General features: G+C 36.3%; 1 long non-coding RNA gene across 1 annotated transcript; it reads right to left on the minus strand.

Moving 5' to 3' along the window:
• Positions 1-16,283: 16,283 nt before the first annotated feature.
• Positions 16,284-18,061, minus strand: LOC114915450 (uncharacterized). Its single transcript, XR_003803490.2, has 3 exons — positions 17,875-18,061; positions 17,686-17,781; positions 16,284-17,598 (listed from the first exon to the last, which is right to left on the minus strand). It is a non-coding gene; the product is annotated as an uncharacterized LOC114915450 (long non-coding RNA).
• Positions 18,062-18,343: the final 282 nt, after the last annotated feature.

An 18,343-nucleotide genomic window follows, 5' to 3' on the forward strand; every position in this document is an offset into this window, starting at 1 on the left:
CAGTGAAGATAGCTCTCCAACTCAAGTGTCGAGTGAGGCTAAGCCTGTAGAGGCTTCCTAAATAATACTCTGGGATACATAAGATCCCCAAATCCCCAGTCGCCTACTCAAGAGGCATCCCTGCAGAAGGAGAAGAAAATAAAAATCAATAATCATTCCCCAAGTGGAATCTGGCTCAGCCAATCATTGAACGTCAAGCTGATACGCCTAACAGAAGAGGCTAATCAAAATCAACGACAAAATCCCCCAGTGGATAACAGCCTACACAGAGGCAGCAAAATCAAAAAACCAAAAGAGACACTCGAACAAGGATAACCGGGATACTCCACCAACGTCGAAAGGACGTCAGCCAATCATAAGGCACCGCTCACATCAGAAAGAGCATCTTTGTGTCTGCACCCAAAGGAATCAGAAATTCCCCAGTGGGAACCAACTACGCAATGAAAAGTTGGGACACAAGAACCTATGAGTAATTGCACATCCCCTAGACGGATCCCTGCGTTATCCAGCCCTTAGTGGCACAAAATCAAAAAACAACCGTCGAAGCAGCATCGTGGACTGTGGAGACAAAATCATCACGAATCCCTGGAAAGGAGATATTCACGCTACCCCGTCGTCACAAACACGGAGGTATGCAGCTTCCGGCTCGGACAATGAGCGAAGCTATCTCTGGAAAAAGGGTACTCACCGCCTACCGTTGTCATAAAGGTACTTAGCTTCCGGCTCAAACAAAGAGTGAAGCTAAGCCTGGAGAGACGGTACTTACAGCTTCCAGCTTGGGCAACAAGCAAAGCAAGGCCTGGAGAGGCAAAACTCATACTGCTCACCGTCGTCACAAAGGTGCTTGGTTTCCGGCTCGAACAAAGAGCGAGACTAAGCCTGGAGAGGCGAAACTCACACCGCTCACCGTCGTCACAAAGGTACTTAGCTTCCGGCTCGAACAAAGAGTGAAGCTAAGCCTGGAGAGGCGGTACTCAACCATCAGCGTCATCAGAGGCGCGTTGATGTCCAACTTCCGGCTCGGGCGTCGAGTGAAGTTGGCCTTGGAGAAGGTAAACTCAGCTACCGAGGATGTCAGAAGCGCCGAAGTATGCACCCACCTGGAGAGGCTACTCAACATTTTCCCACCGGAAGACGCTACAAGTCAGAAGGTCGGCACAATACCCGGACAATTGGGTCAACTCCTTTACTTGTCAGCCGGTATACCAAAAGGCCGTCCGACTAAGTAAAGGGGGGGCAGCTGTAGACCCCTAAAATTGTCCGGGTCGGAAATAAAGCTTGAAGACTCTCGAAGACTGAAGGATAATCAGCCAGAAGGACTCCTCGAAGGCCCTAGGAGGGTTCTCTGTAGGTCCAGAGGTCTTAGAATAGCTCAAAATAAAGAAGTGGAGGGAAAAAGCCCAATACGGCCGTACTGAACTCAATACGGCCGTATTGAAGCTTCAATACGGCCATACTGAAGTCAGTACGACCGTATTGACACTTCAATACGACCGCGGCGAACTCAATACGGGCGTATTGAAATTTCTGAACTTCAATACGACCGTATTGAACTTCAATACGACCGTATTGAAGTTCAAAAATTTCAATACGGCCGTATTGCCCCTGTAGGCCGTATTGCGCCTATTCCCTATAAATATGACGTCAATTGGACGTCATTCCACACTTTTGAACATAGTTTGAACCCTCTCCTTGAGTATTCTGGGGTTTTTGAGCAGTGTTCTGCCCTAGAAATCACTCGGAGAGTTGATCCGACGAAGTTCTTGAGCCCCGAGCCATTTTGCTTGAGGATCGAACCTAGTCGAGGGGAAATCTTTTTGATTCCCTTAGTTAAAATTTTGTTCTAGGAGAGCGAGGAGCGGGCTTGTAGAGCGTGGGAACGCCAAAACGCTTCCCAGTTCATTTTTTATAAAAAAGCACGCTTCAAGAGGTTTCCCTTCAATCCTTCCTTTTACTGCTTTCTGTGTGCATATTTAAACTATCATCATGTAGATAGTCAATTCATGATTGTTTAGAATAAATAGGGGTAACTTAGTAATTTTATACTGTTCTTTTAAAAATAATCTGTCATAGGGAACCCGAAAGGGGCGCTGTGGGGTGCTAACACCTTCCCCACGCGTAACCGACTCCCTTACCCAACTCTGGTTGTAGTGGCCAAAGTTGATTTTTAAATCAATTGCCTTATCCCTTTTTCCAATGTTTTGAGTAAAACATTGGTGGCGACTCCACGAACCCTCCTTTTATGAAAACCACTAATCCATGGAGGGTCCCGCTTGGGATTAATATGGATTAGTGAGCCTCTTAATAAAATTGCTCGTTTGACGAGGTCTCAGTTTGAGAATAAGTCCTTCTAGCAATCCACATTTTTTTAAACAAATAAACGAGTCCAACCATCCTTCGCGAATGCCGAAAGCCCGTTTCGGGCCGGTGGCGACAAAGGTTTGTGTGCAGTTTTTATTTCAAACAATTGCGTAAAATTAAACATTCAACAGTTATTAAAGCCATATAAATAAAGCATGTTATCATACAAACAAGGGGTAATAAAGTAATTTTAACTATTATTTGTTAAAAATAATCTGTCACTAAATGGGACTGACTCTTAAAACTTCCCCAGTGGAGTCGCCATCTGTCGCCACCGGCCCGAAACGGGCTTTCGGCATTCGCGAAGGATGGTTGGACTCTTTTATTTGTTTAAAAATATGGATTGCTAGAATGACTTATTCTCAAACTGAGACCTTGTCAAACGAGCAATTTTATTAAAAGGCTCACCAATCTATGTTAATCCCAAGCGGGACCCTCCATGGATTAGCGGTTTTCATAAAAAGGAAGGGTTCGTGGAGTCGCCACCAATGTTTTACTCAAAACATTGGAAAAAGAAGTTTAAGGCAATCGATTCAAAAATCGACTTCGGCCATGACAACCAGAGTCGGGTAAGGGAGTCGGTTACGCGTGAGGAAGGTGTTAGCACCCCACAGCGCCCCTTTCGGGTTCCCTATGACAGATTATTTAAAAATAATAGTGCAAAATTACTAAATTACCCCTATTTATTCTAAGCAATTATAAATTAACTATCTACATGATGACAGTTTAAATATGTACACACAGAAAGCGGTAAAAGAAGGGACTTTAAAGATATAAACCTTTGAAGCGTGCTTTCTTATATATCTTGACAGAAATTGGGAAGCGTTTTGGCGTTCCCTCCCTCTACAAGACCGCTCGCTCCCTCCTATAAAATTTTAACTATGGAAATCCAGAGGATTTCCCTTCGACTAGGTTCGAGACTCAAGCAAATGGCTCGTGCTCAAGAACTTCGTCGGATCAACTCTCCGAGTGATTTCTAGGCAGAGCACTGCTCAAAAAAACCCAGAATACTCAAGAAGAGGGTTAAAACTCAGTGTAAAAGTGTGAAATGACGTCCCATTGACGTCATATTTATAGGGAAGAGGCTCAATACGGTTTCTGGGGGTCAATACGGTCCGTATTGAAGTTTTGAACTACAATACGGCCGTATTGAATTCAATACGGCCGTATTGAAGTTCAAAAACCTCAATACGGCCGTATTGAAGTTCAGTGCAGCCGTATTGAGTTCAATGCAGCCGTATTGAACTTCAATACGGCCGTATTGAGTTCAGTGCGGCCGTATTGTAGTTTAAAATGTTCAATACGGCCGTACTGAACTCTTGGGAGGCCGTATTGGGCTTCATTCCCTCCACTTTCTTATTTTTTTGCTACTCTAAGACCTCTAAACCTACAGATAATCATCCTAGGGTCTTCCAGGGTCTTCCAGGAGTCCTTCCGGCTGACTTTCCTTTAGTCTTCGAGAGTCTTCAAGCTTTATTTCCAACCCGGACAATTTTAGGGGTCTACAATGATGATCATGGCTTTTGGTGTGGTGTGTTCTTCATCTTCCTCTACTCTCCTAGCCATGGACCTTGTGATAGGCCCTATATGATGTCTCAAGGATGGTACTGCATCATTCCCTCCTTCTTGAGAAGGATTTGAACTCAAATCTTCAACCTCATCCATGTCATTACTCCCTACAAAAGGCGTAAGATCACAAACATTAAAAGAGGAACTAACTCCATATTCAGAGGGAAGGTCTAGGATGTATGAATTGTCATTAATCCTCTTAAGGACTTGGAAAGGACCATCATCTCCCCTAGGGCTTAGTTTGGACATCCTTTGAGTAGGAAATCTATCCTTCCTCAAGTGAAGCCAAAGCCAATCCCCAACTTCAAAAGTCACCTTTTTCCTCCCTTTGTTGTTGTATTTGGCATATTTTTCAGTTTGTTTTACAACTTGGCTCTTGACTTTCTCATGGTATTTTCTTATGTCAGCCCTAGATACTCCTTTTTTGTGATACAAGGAAGTAGTATTAGGGAGTGGGAGCAAGTCAAGAGGGGTAAGAGGAATAAAGCCATATACAACCTCAAAGGGGGATAAGTTAGTAGTCAAGTGGACTACTCTATTGTAGGCAAACTCTATGTGGGGGAGGCATTCATCCCAAGTTTTCTTATTTCCTTTGAGAATAACCCTTAACTGATAGAATAACACTAAGGCCAAGAAGACCAAGAGGTGATATATTGAAGGAGGCAAGAGGAATAGGTTAGTGTTGAAAAAAACCATAGGAGGAGTGAGACTACTTTTGGGCCTTAGCTCCTAAGCCTTGTTAGCATAGAATTTATCTTTTATGCCTATTTTGCCCTTGTCTTTATTTTTCCCATTTTTACCCTTGTGTTTTGGGTATCTTAAACAGGATTTATTTTACTTGTATTTCCCATTTTACCCTTGTATTTTGGGGTATTTTAGTCATAGGATTTATTTTCACTTGTATTTCTCATTTTACCCTTGTATTATGGGGTGCCTTAGATTATAGGATTTTATTTTTGGACTAGGGTATTCTATTGGGGTGAGAAATAGGCCTAGACGTATTTTTTGGTGAGCATTGATCTATTTTTGGACTTGAAAAGGCTAAGGCCCAAGTGGAGGGCACCACTGCTACAGGATGTATTATTTACATCGGTTATGGAAGGTAATCTACATCGGTTATAAAATCGATGTAGAATAGAGCGACTTAGTAATACAAAGACTTCTACATCGGCTTTAAAACTGATGTATATTTGTGAATAATCTACATCGGTTGTCAGAAAAACTGATGTAGATTTGCATTCAAATCTACATCGGTTGTAAGTAAAATCGACGTAGAGTTGACCACAATTCTACATCGGTTATACCAACAACCGATGTAGATGTGTACTCAAATCTACATCGGTTCTACTTGAAACCGATGTAGATTGCATTTAAAAAAAACTTCAATTATTTTTTTAGATTCTTTCTAGGTTACCTGTATAAACATATTTTATTTATAACACCAAACCAAAACCGACGATAAAATTTGTTGAGTTTTGTAATAACTACTTTAAAAGTCATTCATAGTATAATTTCTAAATCTAATTGACTGAGTGTGTGTCTCGTGCTTCTTTAATTCTATTTGAGGGAAATTTCTTTTAATGCTACAACAAAAGAATAATCATTTGTTGTATGAGAAAATATTACATAACTATGATGGGATCTTTGCTGCAGGAATGTGGCATCTAAGAGTTGCTATAAGATGAGCAATTCCCTCTGTGAGTTGCTATGGCACCACTCTTTGACCATATCACTTCATTATTATCCCATGTCCATCCTAGCTTCCACCCTGGTTTGTCTATATGGCGATATAGATAGTAGTTTTGAAGGGTCACCCTTGCCTGCACAAAATTCAAGCTAGTTGTGATTCATAACTTTATATTATATGTTACAAGATAGTAGAACTTAATCATTTAGTTAGTGTTGAAAAAAAAATTAAACTCCAAATGCCTTTATTCAGTTTAATTTGCAGACCAAATCTATAGTCTATACAGAGTATCAATGACCAAGCTCCTTAATAATTTTTGGTACACTTAATTTGTTGAGCATAACTGTGAAGCTACTAAGTGTGTGGTTGAAAAATCAAATTGCAGTTTAAGCCTGTGATTGTGAGAATAAGTGATAGGATCAAATTTCAAACCATTTGTAGGATCATATGAGCAAATTGAATTATCATTGGATAGGACAATTATATTCCTGCAGCAATTGTGTATTGAACTTTGATGTTGTTTCTGAAACAGGCTGAAGATCCTAGGTTCAATAGAGAAAATTTGGAAAATAACAAGCTTTTCTACAATCGAATTACTGATTTGGCTTCTAAGCATTCGTCCACTCCTTCCCAGTTAGCCTTAGCATGGCTTCTCCATCAGGGAAATGACATAGTCCCTATCCCTGGTAGTGTCTTTATTACATTTAAGAAGACTAAATAGTTCAATATATGTGATGAGTTTCTTACTATATGTTTCTACAGTTTTATCGTTCATTCTTGAACTTTCTTTATCATATGTTCAACAAATTCTGCCAATTTTATTTTCTTCATTTCACTTGTTTAAAAACCACTTGTTGAATAAGGAAAAAGCATGATATTAAATTCTTCTCTCCAAACTTAGTGGTTAGGAGAAGAGATTCAGGTAGACATATGAGTACTTAAGTTCATTTTCATTCTTGTCTTCTCTCTGTAACTTATTTTTATCTATCTATTATCTGTGCATATTGTGATTCATACAAAACAAAGATTACATAAGTAGTTGTTGTAGGCATCAACTAAAATTATAAGAATGAGAAGGGGAAATCAATACAAGGTATATGGCTTGAAACTAAATATAAAGTTCACAAACAAGATGAAGTAAAAACCTCTTCGTCTGACATCAATTTCACATGTAAAAATCTCACAGGAAATGAATGGAAACATAAACATGTACCTTTTATTGAATTGTTTATATAATTTCCTATCCATCTTGTGCCTTATATATTTACATTCACTTTAAATTATAACCAAAAATAGAAATTGGACAATTCAAAAAATTAAATGAAAAAATGAAACTCAAGATTTGTTAGGAGAATGAAAAACTGGAATGATTTAAATTAAATAGACACATACAAGTTAATAAGATGACTGTTTAAGGCCTTGCATTCTTGGATCACTTCCTCTTCATCCAAAAGCTCTTCCAAAGTGAAATTCTCCTTGTCTAATATTGCCTCCACCTGCATAACATCGGTTCTGTTACAAAGGAGAATAGAGAGGAAGCAATAAAATAAGATACACGAGTATTAACTCAACATATAAATGTGCCAAAACCAAAAGTTTTGAAAGTTAAAATATTTCTTCTTTGCTTTCAACTCAAGGCCTTATACCTGAATTTTACATTCCCAAATCCATGATTAACATATGCAGGATTACAATGTCGAACAACACATGAATTTAGAAGAACCTTTATGCTGGTAATGTGATAGGAAACCACTAATTACGAAGGGGTATATTAGGAAGGAGCACATGGAATCCGAGCCTTTGAATATATCAGATGTAAAAAAGACAATCAACAGATATTGAAATCTTCAGGTAGGAAAAGGTGATGTAACAGATTACTAATAAGGCAATCAAGGGGAGAGCACAGGGTTTTTAATATACCCTGCATCATTTGTTTCTATTTGTGTTTCAGTATTTACCTTTCATGGTAAATCCACTCATAGGTGTTAATAGTACACTAACATCAGTATCTGCATGCCGTAACCGGGATCACGACGGGATGACGCTAACATTCATTTTTCAATGGAGCCGCCACCAATATTTTATTTTAAGGAAAAAACATTGGAAAACCCTTTAAAAGATAATCTTTAAAATTAAAGTTGGGTTCGGGAGTCGATTACGTGTAGGGAAGGTATTAGCACCCTACAACGCCTGTAAAAACAATACCTTTAATTAATTGCGCAAAATTATATAAATTTATAAATATTTAATTTACTCCTTAGAAATGTGTATATATATATATATATTTTTAAATGTGAGATGCCTTTTTTATATTTTTTTTATTAGAAAATTATAGGGGTTTGGGTTAGCAAATGACTAATCAATAAACCCTTCCAATAACATGAAAGATAGAATTGTTATTCAATCAATGTTATTGATTTTTATTTGTTGATACTAAATTATACTTAAAGCTTAGGACAATGAATAATTATTCTATTAACTTTTATGATTTACATGATATTAAAGGGTAGAAGTGCTACTCAATTAATATCATTAACCATAAAAATAAGTATACATGGATATTTTTATCTAAAGAAATAGATTTTGCATAAGGATTCAAGTTAGCAAATGGCTAATCAATAAGTCCCTCCAATAACGTTAAAAATAGAAGTGCTACTTAATTAACGTTATGGTTGCAACATCTTTATTCTTTAAAAATAAATTTTGTACAAGAGAGTTTAAGCTAGCAAATGACTAGCCATTAAACCCCTGGAACCTAATAATGTTAAAGATAAAAATGTTATTCAATTAACATTATTATTTGTTATATAATAAATATTTTTTAAACAATCATTTTAAAGACAATAAATCATATTCACTATCTACAAGCAACTATTAAATAATAAAATAAAATAAAATAAAATAAAAATAAAAATAAAAAATAAAAAATAAAAAATAAAAAAATAAAAAGAAAAGAAATGATACCAAATGAGATGCTTGAACTTGTTGAATCTTTGAATATAACGATCTATTGGGCACTTGTTGGCGACCTAACACACTACAATATTCCTCACAAAATCTCAAGAAATACAGAGGAGAGAGAAAGAGAAATTTTGAGCTCTAAGGAGTCTTGGACGAAATTTTCTAGGCTGAAAACAGTGCCCAAGACGTCCATTTATAGACATCAGACCTGACCAGAACGACCTATTCCAAAATCAGAACAGTCCGTTCTGGATCATTCCGTTACGAGCTAAATGTGAATCTGGAACGGCCCGTTCTAAATTCAAAATGGCTCGTTCTAAACGCGCAACGGCCCGTTCCAGATCAGGAAATTTAGGCCTTTTAACTGACTTGGAATGGCCCGTTCCCATTTTGGAACGGCCCGTTCTCATTTTGGAACAGCCCGTTCTCAATTAGGTTTGTTGTGTTTTTTGTAACTAGGAATGGCCCGTTTTGAATTTGGAACGGCCTGTTCTGGGCTACTCAACATTTTTTTTTGCTTCAAACTTCCTTGTTGTCACCTCCATACTTTGAGAGCTCCTCCTCTTCATAGTAGATGTCCATTTCATTATTTTTGTGAGTCCAGATAAAATTGATTATTCACAGTTGCCCCTCTTTATTTATTTCTTATTAAATAATTTAAATAAGGTAATTTAGATCATTTGTGATAAGAAATAAATAAAGATGTGAATTAATTTTATCCAGCTACCCAAGACATAGCTGCTATTGTTGATGAAGTAAGTTTTTGAAAGATTTAATGCTTTTGCTTGAACAGTCCAATGCTAGAATGTTGTATTAGGATCATCAAGTGCTAGTGCTGGATCAACCGAATGTTAATGTTGAATGCTTGTGCTGGAGGGGTTGAATGCTTGTGCTTGATCAACCGAATGCCAATGTTGAAGTGGTTGAATGTTTGTGCTTGATCAACCAAATGTCAATATTGAAGTGGTTGAATGCTTGTGCTTGATCAACCGAATGCCAATGTTTGATGGAGTGGTCGAATGCTTGTGTTGGATCGACCGAATGCTTATGCTGAAGTGGTTGAATGCTAGTGCTTGATCAACCGAATGTCAATGTTTGATGGAGTGATCGAATGCTTGTGCTAGATCGAATGAATGCTTATGCTGAAGTGGTTGAATGCTTGTGGTTGATCAACTGAATATTAATGCTAAATGGTTGTGATGGTGTGGTCAAATGCTTGTGTTGTATCGACCGAATGCTGGTGCCAATTCAATCAAATGCTAGTGTTGGATTGATTGAATGTTGATGAACTAAATGCTAATGCTGGAGTGGTCGAATGTTTGTGCTATATCGACCGAATATTTGTGTCAGGTAGATCCTGGGCTTACAAAATAAAAATGCAACTTGTGCCAGGTAGATACTAGGCTTATACAAAAGAAAAATATAACTTATGCCAGGTAAGTACTGGACTTAAATAAAAGAAAAATGCAACTTGTGCCAGGTAGATACTGGGCTTATATAAAAGAAAAATGTAACTTGTGCCAGGTAGATACTGGGCTTAAATAAAAGAAAAATGTAACTTGTGCCAGGTAGATACTGGGCTTAAGAATAAAAATGTAACTGGTGCCAGGCAGATACTGGGCTTTAACAAAAGAAAAATGTAATTGGTGCCAGGCAGATACTGGGCTTTAAAAAAAATATAACTGGTGCCACACAGATACTGGGCTTTAAAAGAAAAATGTAATTGGTGCCAGGCAGATACTGGGCTTTAAAAGAAAAATATAACTGGTGCTAGGCAGATACTGGGCTTTAAAAGAAAAATGTAATTGGTGCCAGGCAGATACTAGGCTTTAAAAGAAAAATATAACTGGTGCCAGGCAGATACTGGGCTTTAAAAGAAAAATGTAATTAGTGCCAGGTAAGTACTGGACTTAAATAGAAAGTCAAATGTGAAGTAAGTGCTTAGCCTAAAAACTCTACGTCATAAGTTCTAGGAAGCAAGAGATGCAAATGAAATGTGATGTGATGCAAAATGTTAATGAGACACAACTTTCAAGACTTAAACTTTTGTTTATTTCCCTTTTTGTTTTTGCTTTTGTTTTATTTTTTAGAATTTCCTCATCGTGACACACAGTCCAGGATTATAGATGAGTGAGGCCTTTGGATACTTTTGTCTTGAATGATAGTTGGCTATTTCCTGTGGGTTACCCTTAAGCTGTTGTAAGTACTTATGAGTTGAAACGTTATCCTGTTGGTTGCGCTTTGTAACATTTATCAGAAAATTATCAAGCATACTGTGGCTTTTAAAACTCATAAAATAATTTATAATGCCTTGAATTTTTTAACATGTAACATGCATTTCCTTTCAATATATTATCATAAAATGCAAGGAGAATTGGCAACAAGGGAATAGGATAATCTTATTCAAGAAAGAAAATGTGTTTACAAAGGAAGTCATTGTATGACAAGAATGACAAATATATACAACGGTAGCAATGAGAGGTATTTATCATGTAAGTGACACTTTCCAAATGAACAATGCTAGTACTGCAGTTCAATAATCTTGATTGCTCGCCAATAAACTTGAGAGGATAATTCAATGTATTTTGCCCCAGTTTTCAGCTCTGCGATGGCTTGCCCCAATTGATACCTCAAAAATTGGCATGATACTTATCTGCTAGATTGCTTTTTTGAGTTTTCAACCTAGCATGTCGCTCTGAATTTGCTTAGATCGCCTTTTCAGGTTTTCAATCTAACCAGCTCTTTTTTTGTTTTTTTTTACCCTAATTTTTGCCTAGATTGCTCTTTCAAGTTTTCAATCTAGCGGGTTGCTCTAACTTTTGCCTAGATTGCTCTTTCAAGTTTTCAATCTAGCGGGTTGCTCTAACTTTTGCTTAGATTGCCCTTTCGGGTTTTCAATCTAGTAAGCATTTTTTTTTGTATAATTGGCCATGACAAATTGCATTCAACCTTTTCTCCTCAATGAGATTTAATTGATTCAAACGGATTTGGACCCGTTCTGCTTCTCCTAATTTGGTTTCCGTTAATACTCTCAAAGATGAAATTTCAAAATCAATTGGAAGGACTGCTTCCATTTCATAAACTAAGGAAAATGGGGTTGTCCCAGTTGAGGTACGATATTCATGTAAAGCAAATGGAAGCATCTCATGCCAATTTTTGTATTTCACCACCATTTTTTGGATGATCCTCTTGATGTTCTTGTTTGTTGCTTCAACTGCACAGTTCATCTTTGGGCGATATGGGGAAGAGCTATGGAGCTGAACACCTAATTCTATCAGTAATGATTTTGCTTAATTCACATTTCGAGTCACATGGGCATACGAAGTGGCTTCAACCCATTTGGTAAAATAGTCAATCATTTTCCATTTCCTCACAAGTCTGATTAACTGCACAATCAAAATTATTTGATGCAACACTAGCATTATCACTTTCAAGCACATTTTTTCGCATTCTTTAAAGTTAGGAAAAGATTGGTTAAAAGATTAAGGAGAAAGGAAAGGGTAAGAGATGAAAGAAGAATGAATGCATTTTATTAATATTTAAAAGATACATGAGCCCTTATTCAATGAAATAAATCTTAAAGCCTTGGGCAGAGCAATAAGATTAGCATTACAAGAAAATTACTTTAAATTTGAATTAAAAACCACAGGCAACTCAACAATCTCCCAATTATTAAGCTCCATGTTCGGTGGACAAGCGTAAACCAGACTAGCATGTGCATCCTCACAAGAGTCTTGCTCAACAACAGCCATTGAGTTTGGAAACTCAAACCCAACACTCCAAAAGCTTTCTCGCAGATCATTGATAGGGACCCCATCTACTCTCCTCAACAAAATTAACTGTCGGCCCTCCATGACCTGGTAGAGGGTTGTTCCCAATATTAGGACTATCTTCTTTAAAGTTTAATCACCCAGCCTTAGTCAAACTTTGTACCTTAATTTTTAGTGCTCTGCAATTTTCAAGGGAGTGACCAATAGCTCCCGCATGATAATCACATTTGGCATTAACATCGTATCCCCTAGGATATGGTGGTTCTATGGGCTTCATCGGGCAAGGTACTACTAGTGAATTTTGTAGTAAGAGAGGGAACAACTTAGTATAAGACATAGGGATAGGGTCAAACTCAATTTGTTTCTGATCTTGGGTATTTTGTGACCTCACATGGCTAGAATTTTGGTTCCATGGCTGGGTAGATTGAGGTGGTCGTGCGGTAGGTGTTGCAGGTGAAACTTGTAGAGCTTGATGGATAGGTTGGTGAGGATATGGTGAGATGGTAGTGATATTTGGGTAGACCATGTGAGGGGTATAGAAATAAGGAGGTTGGTTGTTAGGTAACCTAGGGGAGTTGAATGTCACTGCATTTGTATCTCCTTCCTTTTTATTTCCTGCTCCATTTGAAAATTTTCTTGAACCAGCTATTTCACTAGAGTCAACCGCTATCTTCCCACTCCTCATACCATTCTCAATCCTTTCCCCGATGATGACTATATCAGATAAATTTGATGAAATATTCCCAATCATCTTATCATAGAACGGTGCTCGTAAAGTATCAATGAATAGAGCTACCGTTTCTCTATCAGACAAAGGAGGTTCCACTTGTGTTGCCACTTCTCTCCACCTTTGAGCATATTCCTTAAACGTTTCACCATCTTTTTTAGACATGTTACGTAGTTCAAACCTATCTGGAACCATGTCAAGATTATATTTATATTGTTTAAGGAAAGCATTAGCTAAATCCTTCCAGGAGCGGATATAGGCCCGTTCAAGATGCATATACCAATTCAAAGATGCCCCAGTTAACGAATCCTGAAAACAATGAATAAGTAACTTATCATTGCGAGCATATGTTGTCATCTTTCTACAATACATGGTTATGTGATTCTTTGGACAACTTGTTCCTTTATATTTATCAAATTCAGGCACTTTGAACTTTGGGGGGAACTCTATATCTGGAACCAAACAAAGATCGACAGCTTCACTGACATCATAGCTACCTCCTTCCACAACCTTTAGCCTCTCTTCTAGCATTTGTAACTTTTCACTAGACTGAACTTGCTCAATTCCAGAGATTAGTTGATATCTCCCAGAAGTTTGGTAAGGATTCCCTTGGTTGATAAAATTAGAATTTTGGGGTTGGTAGGGAACTTGATGTTTATAAGAGATGACATTCACAGGTGAAACCTCAGGTTGGGTAGGTTGCATTTGTGTAGGCGGCTGATTCACCAATGGTTGGTGCTTATCCGGAGGATCCATGATTGTTGGAGGTGTGTAGTTGAGCGGAAGGCCATATGGTGGCCATTGGACCTCTGGAGGATCAACTTGTTGACCAGATTTGTTAAGATGTAGAGTTAATGGTTGTGCTGGGGCTGGGGTAGAGCCAGGTGGATACGTAGGAGAAGTTGACGATTCTCCTCTAACTACTGGAGGGGTCCCTTCAACATTTTTCACTTTTATAGACTGCAACATCTCTAAAATTTGGGCCATTTGTTCCTTCAATTGATTGATATCATTTCTCAGTTCTTCGTTGCGTTCCTCCATCTCATCCATGATCTTGGCCTGAGAGTGTGTTCTATAACGATGTCGAGGAAACACTTTGTTTTTTTTCTTTATTACTTTCTGAATACAAAGTAAATTTTATGAGTATAAAAGAAAAGGAAGAAGAAACAAATTTTGGAAAAGATTGATTTTGTATTCAAATTGAAGAGCGACTCCCCACATCTCAACGCTAGAGGCAAAAACCCCTTAGGTCATACAATGGTTGACACTTATTTCAAGGGAGCATTCACTCCTCAATGGATAAGGTCATCTTACTAGCAATGCACGAGTACGAACCACATTTTCAAACAAGGATCAATCATCTCAAGATCGAAATGTGATTAACAATCACTCAAGGGAGAATTCTCCCCTCAATAAATGATGTCTAAAACGAGTTATATATCAAGTCAAATGTGCTATTATTTTGGCAGATCTTACCTACCCTTTGGAGATCATGTTTTAGCACATTTATCTTGATACTCTTGCTTAACCCTGATGCATTGCTAGTATGATTTTGAATCTCCTCCATATTGAATACTATCAATTGTTTTAAAGTGTTAATGAGAAAAAAAATGAGACGAAGACTTAATTGAATGAAAAGAAGAGAAAAAAATGAGACGAAGACTTAATTAAAAATGTGACTTACTATGCCCCTAATATGCATGTATGCATGACTTTTTATCATTTATCCTTTATTTATTAAAAAAATTATTTTAGGCAAGAAAAGCAACCTAAAAAATGATATTGGATAAATGTATGATGCATGAATGTATTAACATGTTTTTTTTTGTTATATTGAATATATATAAGAAGAGGGATAGAGAGTAGTACAATGTGACCTATTACGGTAAACCTAGGGTAGGAAATTTCTAAGGTTAACACCTTACTTTGGAAGGTCATTAAGTCCACCTATTAGTGCATGGTTTTGTGGGTGGATCTAAAAACTCCTCAACATTTATTGGTCCCCAAGTTGCCCTTATCATATAAATAAGGACCTAGCCCATGAATCAATCACAAGTAGGGAACATACCCTCTCAATATGATTAACCCATGCTACTAGTAACAACCTGAGCAGTAACTCAACAATGGTCAAGTGAGCATCAAGCCCTTCAATAACAGTCATCAAGCCACCTTCTCTTCTTAGGCTCGCACATGCTCGGGTATAAAGCCCAAAGTGTGTGAGGTACAAGTGTTAGTGGGTGTGTGGGGTAATAAACAGACATGCAAATAAAATAAATAAAACTCTAATAATTTAAGCTTAAATCTAACAAAACCTGCGTAGCAAAAAATAATAATAATAATAGTAATAAAACAATAAATAAATAAATAAAACAAAAACAAAAGGGAAAAATTAATATTTATAAAATCATAATTTTGCGCAATTAATTTAATAAGGCCTGACTCTCAAATGTCCCCAGCGGAGTCGCCATCTATCGTAACCAGGATCACGACGGGATGACGCTAACATTTATTTTTCAATGGAGCCGCCACCAATATTTTATTTTAAGGAAAAAACATTGGAAAACCCTTTAAAAGATAATCTTTAAAATTAAAGTTGGGTTTGAGAGTCGATTACGTCTAGGGAAGGTATTAGCACCCTACAACGCCTGTAAAAACAGTACCTTTAATTAATTGCGCAAAATTATATAAATTTATAACTATTTAATTTACTCCTTAGAAATGCGTATATATATATTTTTTTAAAAATGTGAGATGCCTTTTTTTATATTTTTTTTATTAGAAAATTATAGGGGTTTGGGTTAGCAAATGACTAATCAATAAACCCTTCCAATAACATGAAAGATAGAATTGTTATTCAATCAATGTTATTGATTTTTATTTGTTGATACTAAATTATGCTTAAAGCTTAGGGCAATGAATAATTATTCTATTAACTTTTATGATTTACATGATATTAAAGGGTAGAAGTGCTACTCAATTAATATCATTAACCATAAAAATAAGTATACATGGATATTTTTATCTAAAGAAATAGATTTTGCATAAGGATTCAAGTTAGCAAATGGCTAATCAATAAGTCCCTCCAATAACGTTAAAAATAGAAGTGTTACTTAATTAACGTTATTGGTTGCAACATCTTTATTCTTTAAAAAGAAATTTTGTACAAGAGAGTTTAAGCTAGCAAATAACTAGTCATTAAACCCCTGGAACCTAATAATGTTAAAGATAAAAATGTTATTCAATTAACATTATTATTTGTTATATAATAAATACTTTTTAAACAATCATTTTAAAGACAATAAATCATATTCACTATCTACAAGCAATTAATAAATAATAAAATAAAATAAAATAATAAAAATAAAATAAAAAATAAATAAATAAATAAATAAAAAGAAAAGAAATGATACCAAATGAGATGCTTGAGCTTGTTGAATCTTCGAATATAACGATCTATTAGGCGCTTTTTGGCGACCTAACACACTGCAATATTCCTCACAAAATCTCAAGAAATACAGAGGAGAGAGAAAGAGAAATTTCGAGTTCTAAGGAGTCTTGGACGAAATTTTCCAGACTAAAAATAGTGCCCGAGACGTCCATTTATAGACGTCAGACCTGACCAGAACGGCCCGTTTCAAAATCAAAACGGCCCATTCTAAACACGCAACGGCCCGTTCTGAAATTCGGAACAGCCCGTTCTAGATAAGGAAATTTAGGCCTTTTAACTGACTTGGAATGGCCCGTTCTCATTTTGGAACGACCCATTCTCAATTAGGTTTGTTGTACTTTTTTGTAACTAGGAACGGCCCGTTCCGAATTTGGAACGGCCTATTCTAGGCTACTCAACATTTTTTTTTGCTTCAAACTTCCTTGTTGTCACCTCCATACTTTGAGAGTTCCTCCTCTTCATAATAGATGTCCATTTCATTATTTTTGTGAGTCCGGATAAAATTGATTATTCACATTGCAGAAGAATAATATTGAGGGTTTAGGAGATATTGAACCTTGGAGAAAAAGGATCCACACAATTCAGGAGCTCTATACCACCTTGTTGCAACGTAATCCTGTGAGCAAAACAAGTGGGAAAAATGCATAATGATCACGTGATTTAGCAACTATTAACCAGGAAAAATCTACATTAGGAAATCTAAAAACAAAACTAGCTAAATATAAAGATCATAACCTGAGTGTATATACTTCAAGCCTCGAAGAAGCTGATAGAGAAAAAACTAGTAATGCTCTAGAGTTAAATCATCATTTGCTTAATCACAATCAAATTAGAAATAGATCCTGTTGACCAAAACATGATAACCAAGTTTTAACTACTTAGTTTATTTTATTTTCGGATAAGAAAATAAACTAAAAAATAAAGGCAGAAAATTGTTTTGGAGATATATTATAAACAATCCTAATTAAACTAAAAATCATGCTCTATTTCTAAATTTTTCTAAAAAGAAGATTGCCCATTGACTCCGAATGTCTTCCAATTTGGTTTCCGGCAATGGTGCAACATCATCAAAAAGCTGTAACATATAGTATAATATATTAGTTACATAAAAATCATGTAAATAAATTAATTAATGATAGTAAAAGTAAAAGAATTACGTTACCTCAATCCAATCATTTGTTACTTCCCCTTCAATTATGTCTAACATCCAATTCATCACATAATATCCACATTCGTAACCTCCTTGTTGTTGATTACTCTAAAATGAAAATTAGATCGAGTTTTATAAGTAATTTTTAATTTAAGCTAATAAAAAAATATTTTAGGCATATTGAGGTTACAAATCAATTACCATGAGATAAATCCAATCTAGGTTCTTTGGTTGTGCCGTAAATCTACCTCCCATGACATTATAGACACCCATAACACTAAGAAAATAAATGAATGTAAGTTACATGGTTAAAATTTATAACAGAGAGCATAAAATAAATACCTGTTACAAACTAAATTTTACCTTTTAATTAAATATTTTATTTGAACATTTGGCTTACGATGCAAAGAACAAAATCAAACAGCAATTCTAGAAACTAAGAAGATATCACAAACTAGATATGTTGACTAATGGATGTCAAGAAGAGAAGTATCAGAGAAGTATCACCCTCTGCACACTTCCTGCCAAATCAAAATCAAGTTTAAAATTTATGTGAAAAGTAGAAGCTTAAGTTCAAACCTTATTTAACTTAATAATAAAAATATATGACCATTTTTTGGGTAGTTTTATTTAATAAGGATAGTTTTTGAAGAAAAAAAAATTTCATTTT

Source organism: Cajanus cajan, chromosome 3 (assembly GCF_000230855.2).
Source record: "Cajanus cajan strain Asha chromosome 3, NIPB_CcT2T_4, whole genome shotgun sequence".
Lineage (NCBI taxonomy): Eukaryota > Viridiplantae > Streptophyta > Magnoliopsida > Fabales > Fabaceae > Cajanus > Cajanus cajan.